Source organism: Calonectris borealis, chromosome 7, assembly GCF_964195595.1.
Source record: "Calonectris borealis chromosome 7, bCalBor7.hap1.2, whole genome shotgun sequence".
Taxonomy (NCBI): domain Eukaryota; kingdom Metazoa; phylum Chordata; class Aves; order Procellariiformes; family Procellariidae; genus Calonectris; species Calonectris borealis.
Window position 1 is genome coordinate 20,662,391 of NC_134318.1, and position 13,873 is coordinate 20,676,263.

The window sequence follows — 13,873 nt, forward strand, 5'->3', positions numbered from 1 at the left end:
CTATGGAAAAAATATACTCCTACCTGCTTATGAGTTTGCATGAGATGAAATCCCTGATCTTTCTCTCCCACTCTGTTTGTGAGGATTGTTATGCTAATAATTTTAGAGGTTGTCAAAAGTTTTTCTGGGTATTTCTGACAGGTTTCAACTTCTGAAAAAAGATCTTCCAGTTTTCAACATGGATATATTTAGATTGACTTTGCCCTCTGAAATGCCTCCTCCTCTTCCCCCCACCAAGATCGACCTTTACTTGATTGGGTTTTTTTTATTTTTATGTTTTCCCTAATGAGAATTGGACTGACTTAATAACAACAACAATAAATTTTATTATTAGGACACATCTGGTAGCTTCTCTGCTTTATTCCATCTAGTCTTTGGTTAAATTATTCTTGGAAAATTTTTTTATGCCCCACTCATTTTAGATTCAGAGTTGCAAAATACTGGTTTTGTAACTGCTCCTCTGTAAACTGTCACTCAGACATTTTATGGGTTCCAAGATTTTCATGAATATACTGTGGTCAGTACTATTAACCACCAAAGGTGACTTTTTTTCTTTATTATACCTAGAAATACCTCCTGGCTTCAGAAATTGGCGCTTAGGTGTTGGCTACTGTAATCCAGTGATCCTTCCTGGTACATACTGTTCTCTTACATGTTTTTTCTGCTATTCTGAAGGTTGACTGCTGCTGACAGGGTTTATTACTATACTACTGTCTAGATTTCTCTAGAGAGGTAAAATGCCATGAATTCCCCAGCTATGGAAATCCTGAAAATTTTATCCTTTGCCTTAGGTTTTGATTGTGGAGTCTAGTTCTCATATTCATTCTTTCTTTCTTGAATTCACTCTTTCTGAATTCTGCAGTAGCCTGGCACACCTGATACCCATCCTTTATATTGTACAAAATATAAACACTAAAAGCAAAATGCAAACACCCAAATGTTATGTGATTTAATGTCAACTTCAACTATTGATTCAAATCCAAGCTTTCTGAATCTGTGGTCTTTCTGGAATATCTTCCCTAAGCCTCAAAAATAAGTTGGATTTGGAAATGCAGCAAAACGAAGGAATTCCAGAGTGGCAGTGTTGTCCTCTGCCATTGGACTCAGTAGTTTCCTGTCAGTGAATTTGTTCAGTCTTCCACAGCCTCTGTTGCAATAAAGCATCATGGATCCTGGGGCGTGTGCCATAGCACAGGAGACCTTGGATGCAGGCAGGTGGTTGTGCCCATGTGCCTGGGGAATCTTTGAGCCTAGGAATTAATGTTATGCATAAATGGTATTTTTAGGCAAAAAAATGGCAGCATGAGGAACATCAGCAGGTACTGATGCTGTATCCAGCAATAGGGGGGCTGAAGAACACCTTACTGACATGCCTGCTGTAGCATACAGGAATGGAATAATTCTGCATTGCTGATCAAGCCCATGCAACAGATTGCTAGCTAACTTCTTGTTTAATATGTTTAAATAACATCTCAGTTAATGCTACAGCTAGTTTGAAGAGAAGTAAAATAAATTGGTCAAATGTGTTATTCTAACTTTCTTGTTATCTCTCATTATATCATCTTTGACAAAGAGTGCTTGATCATAGAGAGAAGTTACTAATTCTGCATTAAGGTATTGATCTAATGAATTGTTGCACTAAGACTAGGAAAATTTGCTAGATAATTTGACTGTTCTTTATTTGTTATTACCAGGTAATCCCTGGTTTTTGTCTTTTATTCCTGTTTCACTGAAGTTGTCCTTTAGTGGAAATAGGGTATCTAAATTATTTTCCATATTTCCCCTGGATCTGGATCTTTTATCTTTCTGCCCCTTTCCTTCTACTGCTTACCTCTTCCATAAATGTGTTGGTTCCTTCCTGCAGTCTTTCCCTGCTGTACTTTTCTTCTGCTACGATCATTTTTACCTCCTCCTTTCTCATCTGAACAGTAGCCAGAGCTTGTCATTTTCTTATCGCACCCTAAAGCCTCCTGGCTGCTATTTACGTACAGGCAGCTGGAGGAAGATAAAGCGCTAAACCTCCTTCTGTTTGCTAGATGTTTTACTTCACCTTTTCCTCAGTGATCTGCGCTGGGTTTCCGTTCAGAGCTTTCCCAGGCGGTGCAGCATGGAACTGACCTCGTTTGCTTCAGCTCAACTCCCGTCCCTGCTGCCTGGTGCCCCGGTCAGTGAGGACGGGCAAAGCTTTGTTCACTGCAGCTGGGGAAAAAGCCCTGAGCAGAGCAACAGGCTGAAGCTGTCTGTCCACGGATTTATGAAGACAGCTCTCCACTGGTTCGTACTTTGCAAGTCACCATTATAACCTTAAAGTCTGGAAAATTAATTTTAGTTTAGCTTTTGCCGAGGCTTCCTACCAGCTCTGGTCAAGTGAAGTTTTAAGCCCTTTTATTACAGGCTGGTCTATATGCAAAGAATGAGCATCGTGCTCTCCAGTTGCTCATTCTCTTTATCTCAAGTGTCACTTACTGGAATCTCTCTACCTTTTGCCTCCTGTAAAATGTAAACTGAATTACAGGCATATAATTAAATCAACATATTAAGTGTGTGAGGAATGAGAGGCAGTGGGGATTTTGATGGCCATATCCACAGTCAGAATATTACAATCTATGATAATCAGATATCTAAGCTATTTTCTAGTGTATTGAGAGCACTGGTTGTGTAAAAACAATTTCCAGCTGAGACAAAATGTATTTCTGTGCTAGGTCAGCACAACAGGCGATCATTTCCCCTTACCTGGCAGAGCTGCTTCTCCATAAACTGCTGCTAGTTAAAAGACTCAGCTGTGCAGTGTTACTGCTTATCAGGAATGGGGAGATTTGAATGATTGCTAAATACTTGTGAAGGTTTGACTGAAAAAATGTGACAATTTCAGGTACTCTACGTTTGCTTTTGCCTGTGATCCCTGTCCAAGTCAGTCTGTGGCATCTGGCATACTTTATACTTAAAATTACCTTGGTCAGTGTCTGAGACTGATTTTCTGCCTGATTTTTTGTGCCTAAACGTCATGCACATAGTATTGGTGCTTGCATCTATTATCTATAGATGTATTGCATTGAATTCTCAGAGCTGAGACTTTTTATTTATTTTGTTTATTTTACATTATGCATAGCAACTGAAGTTCCCGTTGTCTTGCCATAACCCAAATTTGGAACACAAAATCAAAATGAAAAACTGTAAAACAAAATATAGCACAGGAGGCATGACAAGAAGTAGGATTAATCACTTTAATGTAAATACTATTCCCTCTAGCCTTGGCTTTCTGAATAGGTGTTTGATGTCAGTTTACCATAAAGACTGGGAATAGCAGACTAGTGCGGGATGGAGTCAAATTTGGGTGCAACATGAGGGATGTCCCTTATAATTGGATGGGTTTATGTAGTGTATGCCTCAAGGCCAGCTGCTGGCAATTTCAGATTTCTCCCTGTGAAATCCTCTCCTTCGGTCTTGTTCCAGAGCTGTAGCACTTGGTACCAATACATCCCTCCCCACCCAGTCTGGTTATATTTTGTTGGCTCTGTATTGCTCTTCCCCAGCTGTGACTATCAGTAGAGCAAAAAGATAGGAGAGAAGCAGGGGAAGGGATATCGGAAAGTGGTATTTGCTTCTGTTTTAAATAAAAGTTAACATTTTTTGCAGCAGAGGGACACTGTAGAAGAAACAGGAGGGTACACTAGGGAGAGGTTTTGAAAATGCTGCTAGTATGTCACTCTTGTTCAGGGTTTTGACTCCTAGAACATATTCAAAGTTTGTTACCATTTTACAGTTTAAAAGTCTAGATGGAAATAACCAGTATCTCAGTTGCATAGTGATTCTTGAGATTTAGAACTAGACACACACACACACACACACACACACACACACAAAATATGGTCTAATGGACTAGGACATTCTCTAGCCAGCCTCTCTATCCCCTGCCTTCCCTTCTAGTCTAGTTCTAGTATAATAAAGGTACTGTTTTGTGAAACGTGATCTCAGACTATGCTTCTCCTGGAAAGGTCAGTGTTGCTCTCATCTGCCACAGTTGTGGCATTTCTGTCTTGCTTCAGTTCCTGCAGTCAGGCAGCTGGAGGGTGCATTCGATCAGCTCATAAATCTGACCAACTGATAATAATTTTTTGGTGGATTAGTTATTTGGATCAGTGTGCTATGAATAGCCAGGGATGTGGGTCCACCTTTTTTGCTCGTAGCCACTAACATTGGTTTATGCTCCTTGTGGAATTGTACCCTGAAGCTATTAACCCGCCTCTGTAATATGCTTTTGGATAACCCACTGAGCAATATTATGTTGCAGATGAGTACAGGACAAGCTGCAGTTTCTTCTCCTATAAACAGTATCTCATTGCAGTATAATAACTGTGTACGTGTGGGTTGTGATGTCCTCTTATGCAAGGATTTTCAGACTCACTTGGGCTGAGTATCATCTGCAGGAGTAACGTCAGCTCTGGGCCAAGCTAGCATGGCCATAGGTGGAAACACACTTCTGCTCCATCCTCCTCTGTCATCTTCTCTCATATTGGCTCTCTCTTAGGCCTAATCCCAGAGGACCGATTACCTCTTCCTTATTTCCTGGGACCTTAAACTTGTGTTTCCTGTCTGTGCTTTGCAACCCCGCAAATCAGGCGATGCGCGAGGTTAATCACAAACACTAAACTCGTGCTCCCATACGTCATCCTGCGATGCCTCTGCTCCTGAGCAACACTGAGCAGCAGAAGCTGCCGGTACGCAGAACTGTGTTAGTGACCTCAGTCAAAAGACATTAACTGGCTTGGCAGAGGAGCTGGCCCTGCCGTTCAGATGGGAACCAACAAGATGCTGTCAGCAGTTGCCATCATGTACAAACTTGGAAATTGTTTTTGAGATTCTCTGCTTTGGCAGTTGATCTTCAGAGACAGTATGGATCTTTTATTACCTTCATCCAAATGTGCTTTTTCTTGATTTATGGGGAAGGGATTTATACAGTAAAGGAGGTGGCTTCTAGTCCCATCTTCCCGTTTCCATATTTTATCTAACAGTTGCTTCAGTTGTTTGAAGTACGTGGGTTTGTTACTCTGGATCATGGATATAAATAGATGCCGGTAGCATGAGGCCTTATCAGCTGTGCGCAGCTGTACTTGCCTTTTCATTTTAAATCTAGGCACCTAAAGTGCAGATGAACAAACAATTTGGTTTTTCTGGAACTTTTAAAGTCTTTGGAATTTGTTGAACGCTGTTGCCTCTGTGCTTAAGGTAAACTAGCATTAGCTTTTTGGGGGAAGGCTGTGGCCTACGTGTTGGAGCTCAGAGTTAATGTTCAGGGTGATGAGTATTAAAGTCGTTAATGGTTTGATTTTGAAATGCTGTGTATGTATGGACAGTCATGCTTAACTAAGTATGTTACTTGCATATATTGGACAGCCTAGAGAGTCAAGTCTGGTTTCCTTGAGAGTATCATCTTTATGTTCTTCGTAGAAGTGGCTCTTGGGAATGCCTGAGGATGCTGAAGCGAAGAGGAATACACACGGGCAAAACTTTAGAAGACATGATTTCAAACACTGTATGGGGGGTGTTGCAAATAGCCTTTGTAAGCATGATAGGTTAATTTTTGACCTCTGAATTACTGTGTAAGCACTGAAATTGGCCTTTCTTCTATTTAATTTTTACAGTTAATATTTTATTTTCCATGGGTACATTATTCAGGTAAGAAGTTATCCATACAGAAATCCCAGGCTCAGACCTGGAAGCAGTACCTCAGACCCTGAGGCGATTCACCTGCTGAGCCTTTGGCAGCTTTGTTGAGAGCCACTGCTGATGTCTCTGCTTTGTGCTCCTGGAACATGGGATGCTGGGAAGGCGGCTTTGGAGGAGCTGGAGGAGCATTCAGGAGCCAGCTGGGGTCCACGGCTTGCAGATTTGGGCTGAAGCTCTGGCTCTGCAAGACTTAGAGCCATGGAGCTGATGATAGCAGCAGTTCCAGAAAGGGTAACCGGTGAAAGAGTATTATATTATATGTACTGTGATCCCTTCTGCTTTGAGAGATTTGTCAGATGGGGTTTCTTACGGGGCTGCATCTGTACCCCAGCTAAGAGTCTTCCCAGAACTTGGAGCACTGCAAAGCACAATGCAAAGACTGGGGGTTTGCCTCTGTGCAGCAGGGTTTGTGTGCTCGGGGTTTTCCCATTATCTGGTTATTCCCATCCCCCACTATCCTGGACAATGGAAAGCTGAGTTAGTTTGTTAATGCTTGGTTGAAGGCTATATCAAGTGGTGTCTGACCAAGCTAAGAATAAAGTGTTTAGTTCAGATGTTTTCTCCTGGGATGCTCAATGTTCAGAACATTTATGACAAAGACTGAGAGGGCAGATAATCCTATACCAGACTCTGCTGCTAAGTCTATCTACCTTTGAATAATGGCTTTCTTCCTAAAACAAACGTACTCAGTTTGAGATATCTTTTATCTCTGTAGTATGAATGGCAAAAGTGCTTTTCTGTTTTCTGGTTCTAGGAAAGCCTGTAGGCCTGTGTGGTTTGCATGCGCTAAGAAGTTGTATAGCAGAGGTATTTTATGAAAAAAAAGAAGCAAATTTTCTTCCAGTAAAAAGTGTCAGTTTTTTTACCCCCTTACACATTATGTTGTCAAATTGTGAAAAGGTGTCCAAAATGAGGTGTGCATGAATACGTGCATAAATTACTTACCATAATGTAACTTCCCCCAGGAAGCAATGCTAATATTTTCTTGCATTTGCCTCTAAGGGGTAGAAAAGTATTGTTCTGTCCTTGGGCTGTGGTAATCTACAGAAAAAAAATTTATCCAGTTTGTTACTTGTAAAATCTGTTGCCATCTCAGACTGAAGTTTTTGCTTCCTTCACGTGGTTTTGCAACATTTGTTATGCCGGGTCTTCAGCAGTCGTGTTGTGCAAGACATCTGTGCTCACCTAGGAGAGCACCTGGCTGTGCACTGGTTTTCTCCTTTCAGCTGGAATCCCGTGGTCTTCCTCGGTTTAGCCTTTCTGCTTAATGGGTACAGTAATGTGTAACAGACTGAGCAACAGCACATGGCTGAGCCTCCTCTTTCCTTCTGGAGCTTGTGACCAGAGACTAGTGAAAGTAACACTCGATAATTTTTATTAACCCAGGAAGAAGGAGGAAAACAAAAAAATCTGGCTGAAAAAGATAAGACCAGTATGCCTAACTTACAGTTCTTCTTTAATCTTTTTATTTTATTTGCAACTTTGGGTAATTTCTAGTCAGTTCAGTTATTCATGTTCCTGGCTGAAGGAATCACTAAAATCAGCACTACTTTACTTTCATTTCCTGAGCTGAAAACTGCAGTAGTTCAGGTATTGAAGTGAATCAGACAACCTGGCTGGAGAATGTTTGCAGTTTGGAACATATTACTGCCTTACACTGTCAGGTACACATATTTATACAAAACAACTTCTCTCTCCCCAGGTTCATGGTGTTTTCACTCAGTCTGCGTCTGGTACAACACAGCTCTTTCTCAGACTGCACATACACTTCTTGAGGTAAGGAAGAATTGATCCAAAGGATAATTTTGGCCTGGGTAGCATGGTAGACAGAGACACTGGGAGATAATATTTTGTGGGTCTTTGGTTCAGTGTGTTGATGAAACTCATAAGAAACAAATCTTTCATGACTTGGGACATTATATCTACATTATTATAATTTAATACTTTATGTTTTCTTGATTGTGTTACTTATGAAATGCCATAAAGTACAAGTAATCAACTGAAGCTGAGTAGTGACTCTTCAGGTTTTCAGTCCTGTATACTCCTTGAGGTGATTTTTTTTTTTTTCCCCTTGGTATTGGCACTGAGTTATAAAAGCATTAGAATCTGTGCTGGGTATCTAGTCTATAGCGCTGTATAATAGTACTATAGTAAAGTACATGAACATTTACATGTATTTACAAATGGAAAGACTGAGATACAGAATGAAAGTTAAGAGTTGACTTGTCCAGCTCTTGGACAAAATCTCCTGGGTAGGAAAGGATGTAATGTCCTCATGTATGCTGTAGCTATTAGTATATTAAGTCTAAGGTTATTCTAGGCTATTCTTTCTAGCTTTTCTGTTTTGTCCAATATGCTCTTCAAAGATCGACTTTTTGAATCACAATTACTCAAGGAGTGGGGATATGAAGATGAAGCAGTAACCTTCTCCAGAGTGCACCAGTAGTTATTTTTGACACTAGCTTGCTGTACTTTCAAAAGCAGAAATGTTCATTTTGCTTCAAGTGACTTTCTCCTCCAGAGCTCAGTGGGACGATTGTGCACAAGATAGGGAGCTGTTACAAGTTCCATCCTATGGGTTGCTTTGATCTTAGGAGCTGAAGCCAACTCTAGAGTGTCAGAACAATAGATTTAATTTCTCATCATAATCTTCTGCGAACAGTGCTAATAAGAGATTATGACTTCTTGTCTCCCAAGTATTCCCTCAAACATGCATTCCTGCTAGGTCCTTATCAGCTGCTGTGCTGGGCTGTCTCTGGACCAGAAAGCATGCATTTTCCAGCCCTTTGGGAAGTGCCCATTTCATGTTTCTGTGTGCCTCTCTGATTAATAAAGTTGTTTTGAAAGGGGGAATTTAGAAAGTAAGAGTGGTCACACTTCCAGGTTTGGTTTATGTGCAGCTCTTTGTGTTTAATGTGTCTACCTGTTTCTGGGCTGGGGCTAGTCACTGAAACGTGGTCCTTGTAACAGAGGAGTGTTGCATCACCTGGGATGGGTATTGCAGAGCTCGCTGTGATTCAGCTGATCTGATTTTAAGCAGGACAGGGGTATCTGTGTTAAATTTCAAAGTTCTGTGTTAAACCCGATGTCACTTTTCAGCAGGGATAGACCTTTAATCTTCCTGTTATCATGCTGTAGGGGAGTTACAATGACAGTAACATCTGTGCTTGCTGTATAAGGCTGACTGCTGTTTCAGGAGCCAGTTTGTGCTTTTATCCAGTGTCTCCTAATAGTACAGAGAGTGCAGGCTCTGCACCTTCCTGCAGGAGGCTTTACAGGATGGCACCAACTACTGGCATTGCAACATGTGGGCCTTGGGACTCCATCACTTGCCATTGACTTGTGAATACTTCTGAGATCCAGAGCACTCCAGAAGAGTTAGGAGGCATGTTGGTTGCAAGTGAGGGAAAGTCAGTAGGCAGCCAAACCCCAAGCTTGGTAGGTGGGCATAGATGACTGAAGAGACTGAATCATGGCTTTAGTGAATGGATATGGAATGGATATTCTGGTTCTGAGAGTGTCTTGGAGATCCTCCAGCCTCAACCTTCCCACAGAATTGCCATGTTGAGAGGAAGGGGGTATGATTTCCCTTTACTATCTCCCTCTTTGTTTCTGTACTCCTTCCTTTCTTTTTCTTTATAATTGTTCTTTAAAGAAATAACATAAAACCCCCTTACAGATTTTCATAATTTTAACAAAACAAAAGGGAGGTGCATAGGAGCCTCATTCATCACCTTTTGTCACCAGACTTGATTTGACATCTGAGACTACAGAGAAACTTTGGCAAGTGCAATGATTTCCCGTGTGGGGGTAATAAGAGAGAAAAAAGCTGTCAGTTGAAAACAGCAGGAGCTGCATTAGCAAATATAAATTAAACAGATGGCTAAGATACTGCAGCTGTCGCATAGAAGCTCCAGGAAGATCTTTAGCTTAGAGCTGCAGGAGGCTATTTTAAAAGGAAAGATGAAAACAACAACAAAGCAAACTTTAGCGTGACGAAAGAGACAATAGAGCCATTCAGATGATTACATGAAACCTATCCAGCACTGTTTTTTTTTCTTCACCTTTTCAAATCTTAGGACTCTTAAGTTAATTTAGGATCAGGTATTATAAGATCACATTACACATTTTCATATCGTGGGTTTGTCTGCTGGTTTAGAGGTACTCTTCTGTACTTCTGTGCGAGACACTGATTCTGACACATGCTCTGGAAAGTGGGGAGAAGTGTGACACACATTGCGCGATTTTGATCTTCAACTGCTTGTTTTACAGCTGTTTCAAGAAAAACTTTTTATGAAAGAATTGTTTATAAATAAAATGTTTATGGAAAAGCAGTGTTAAAAGTGTTAACATTTTAGTGGAGGAAGCACCTGCATTTAAAGTGTCTTGCATGTTCAGTCATAAGGAAACATTTTTCAGACTCCTTTTCAGCTGAAAAGTGACTGCTCTTTTCCTTTTGAAAGAAGTGATAAAACTGCATCGAAGTATGTTCATTATGTTAAAATATGGACATATGTTAAAATGAGGACAAATTGGAATTTCAGTGCTGTTAAGGCAATTAATTTTCTAAACATTGTGTCCGTAATGTATTTTCCTCAATTAGGACTGATTGTTTGTCATAGATGCCTTGTGCATAAGCACAGACTGTTACGCTGCCTTATAGTTGGGTGAATATGTGAATTATGAAATAGGTGCAGCTGCATTTGGAGCCTGAGTTTTACATTTAAAGAAATAGTGTGCACAAATAGATTCCTAGACAGACTGATTGACTTCCCAGAGTTCTGCTTTTTCTGTTTGCTTTTTTACTGCAAAATTTTTCATGTATTTATGGTGAACTTTTTAAATGATACTTAATATGCAAGAAATTCTGGATTTTGATTGTACTACAGCCCTTTGTGCAAAATTACTATATCTTCAATTCTGCATATTTTTACCAAATTGTGGTGTTCCTTTACAATAAATATCTTTAGGTGCAGTTAGAGCTAATTCTAAACTTCATCTATACAGATGATTTGAGAACTACAAAACCTACATATCAAAAAATTAAATCTTTTGTTCCTCTGTATTTATCCTTCTTCCCCATCATCCCCATAAAGTTTGAGTATATAAGCCCTAGCATGCTCTGAAAGTCGGTGAACCTCCATTCTGTTAGAACTACGAAGTTCATCATTGAGACGTAAATGCTCTTTACTGGCTAAATCTTTAACCTGTCCTAGACTTTTCCTGATCTTAGTGGTTCAGGACTCAAATCGTGAAGGGCATTAAAGGGCAAAAGCAACAGATTGAGCTTATTTGTGTGAGCTTGCTGAGAACATATAGCCTCAGTCTTCCCATACCGTTCAGGGTGCTTCAGCTGTCTGTCTGGGTAAAAGTGAGCTCCTCATCATTTAACTGTGCATTTCTTTTGTGGTTGCGGCTTCGTGCTTCAGTGTAGAACAGAAAAGCTGATTATGCTGAGTAACTGTTGTTTCTACCCTTTAAATTTCATTTCTACCCCTGCAGAAACTTTGGAGCAGTTATAAATTCCAGAAAACTAAGAGGGGAAAAAAGCCTCAGCCTGAGTGTATGCCTTTTCTTCCATTTTTGCTTAAGAGAAAAAAAGTTGGCCTTGAAGTGTACTTGACCTTGAAAATGATAAATGTGGGATGTCTTCATCAGTGATGGAGGGATGTTTCAGAGTAGGTGACCTTCCGCTGGGAAGCATGGCCTCAACCTCCACATATTTGCTCCCAGACTTTTGCTCCGAATGCCTTAGCTAAACTTCGCTGCCATGATGTGCTCAGCAAGGGAGTGGTTTTGTGTAGGCAGGACCCAGGGCGCACAGAAAGATTATGCACCCTGCAAATTCCCTGTGAGCTCTCGTCCTGTGAAGAAACCAAGGGATCAGCCAGCATCGTCAGGAGGCTAAAGAGAGATGACAGTTAAGAAGAGATGGGAAGGAGCTAAAACAGAGGAGTGGAATGGGAAGAAACAGAGGGGCAAGACAGCGTTGCCTTTAAAGGTGGTTAACCTTAAATTTTCCTGCTGAGTATCCCAAAGGCAAGAATGAACTTTAGAGCTAGAAATGTAGTTACTGTCTAATGGCCACATTCTGTCCTTGATCTTCATGCAAACCTTCTGTTGATACCAATGGATGCTATGGAGGATGGAGGGGTTACATGGTTGCTATGCTGTAGGTACAGCAAATTGAGTGCTGTCTGGCACAGAGCTAGTGGGGAAAATGTCTTTATAGTTTTTGAAAGAAGGCTGTGACATAAATTTTCATGTCATATGACGTGTTAATAGCTAACTCTCATTGATTAGGAACAGCTGCTTACATGCAAAATGTATGCTAGTGGAAAAAGGCAACATAATCCAGCTTTTTCTAATGCTCTCATGACAAGAAAGTGCTTCTTAACTGGAAGCAAGAAGGCCCAGCCTTTTGGTACTATAGCTTTGGTGTATAGTTTAGCCAATCTGCAAAAAGATTTAATGTATTTTGGCTCTCATTTGAACCTTGTTCTTTTTAAGCCTAGTCCAGAACTGTCAAGTCTGTTTTTTAGGTCAGCGCTGTTCTTCACGCTATACAGATGGGTACATCAGTGAGTGAGAGAACATGTAGCAATTATAAATTACTGCTTATTATTATGCTTATCACTTCAGAGTTCATATAAATAATTCTTAAGTGTAACAAAACAGTGCATCAGGTAGCCCTGGTATGTGGGCTGTGCTGTGTTAGTAAACTAGTAAGTTACTGATTAATTTACGGTAGCTACTCTCTTTCTAATTTGTCTCAATAGCAGAGAAGATTGAGTTTCATGTTTAGTTTTGCTTTAAAGTAGATTTCGCTTTGCTTTTCAGTGGAAAACAACTGAATACACCTGCTTAAATGTTCGTAATGAAACCATCTTTCATATGGAAAACAAATTTTCCGTATTGTTAAGTAGTTTACTTCCCTTAACTATGGCAATTCCTGTCTTTGGAATTTGAGCTCCATTCTAGATTCAAGCATGTCTGATCTGAATCAGTTTGTGGAAAAATGTTTAGCCAATTTGTAACCCACCACAGGTTTGAAACATGGCTCTGCCAAAGCGTTATGCTGTGGTGCATAGCTTTGGTGCTGTGTGTTAGAAAATTGTGTGCTACTGCAGATGGATATGGAGAGACACCCTTCTAAAATAAATACAGGTATCTACTAAAGAAAAGTCTTTCAGAGATGTGAGACAGATGAGTTTCCTTTCCCTGTGTAAGCAAGCCCTTAGGTGATAAGATTTGCTACAGACTTCTAGCAAGATGTGGAAACGTTGAAAGGCAAAATGTAAATGCACTACTGCTGGTAGCTGCAGGCTACCACCCTCAGCAGCTCAGAATAAGGCTAAACATGACTACAAATAAAATTGCAAGTAGTCATTTGGGAACCTGGCATGATGCTGTCTCTCCACCTTTGTTAGGAGATAAACAACAATTGGATATTTGATGTTGTTTTAAACTTCAGTGAGAAAATGGGCGTCTTGAATAGAAAATAATAGTAATAGCACAGTTAAAAGTGACTGTCACATGAACTGGTTTCTTGTACCAGAGTTCTGTGTTCTTTGCAGTTGTGTAAGTTGTTTCTAGGCGTTCATTCAAGTGCTGTTAATATTCTGTTCTTTTCTATTTGGCAGAATATATCTGACCAACGCTTTATCTTAATTGTCTTTATTCCTTTATCTTCTTGCTTCTTAAAGGAAAAAAAAAATAACCCAACAATTATTTTATATAAAATAGTAAAGTCAAATGCATTTGCTGCCAAAGGGATCTCTTTACAGAGGGCTCTGTTGCTTCTAGCTCATTCACGTGAATAAATGAATGCAGAGGCTTGGTATTGTGAAAGCAGTAAATACACATCCTTCATTTGCAGTCTCTAAAATATGTTGGTCAGAGCTACCCTTCAGGGTTTTGCCAGCATAACTGTGTTTTGTTAAGATTCTGCAGAAATCACCCTTAGTTGACATACAATATTCTATGCTAGATTCAGTTAGATACCACCAAAAATGTGCTTCTGCCAGTATAGCTTGTTTTTTCAGGGAACTGGTATTAGCTGTTCTGGCAAAATAACTTTTTTGCCTGTGTAACCCACATCTTGACTAGGCAGATTTGCTAGTATAGCTATTTTAGCAAAGCCTTT

The 13,873-nt window shown here is 40.2% G+C and overlaps 1 protein-coding gene across 5 annotated transcripts in view; it reads left to right on the plus strand.

The window, feature by feature from the left end:
* Positions 1–13,873, plus strand: part of NDST2 (N-deacetylase and N-sulfotransferase 2) — a 142,405-nt gene that overhangs the window by 50,663 nt on the left and 77,869 nt on the right. For 3 of the 5 annotated variants that reach the window (XM_075155361.1, XM_075155356.1, XM_075155364.1), the window contains exon 2: positions 7,430–7,503. The exons of 1 other annotated variant lie outside the window; for it this stretch is intronic. The gene's annotated coding sequence lies outside the window, so the exon portion shown is untranslated. Of the gene's footprint in view, positions 1–5,835; positions 5,966–7,429; positions 7,504–13,873 lie in introns of those variants that run through there. One more of the 5 variants, XM_075155357.1, reaches the window with a different exon arrangement.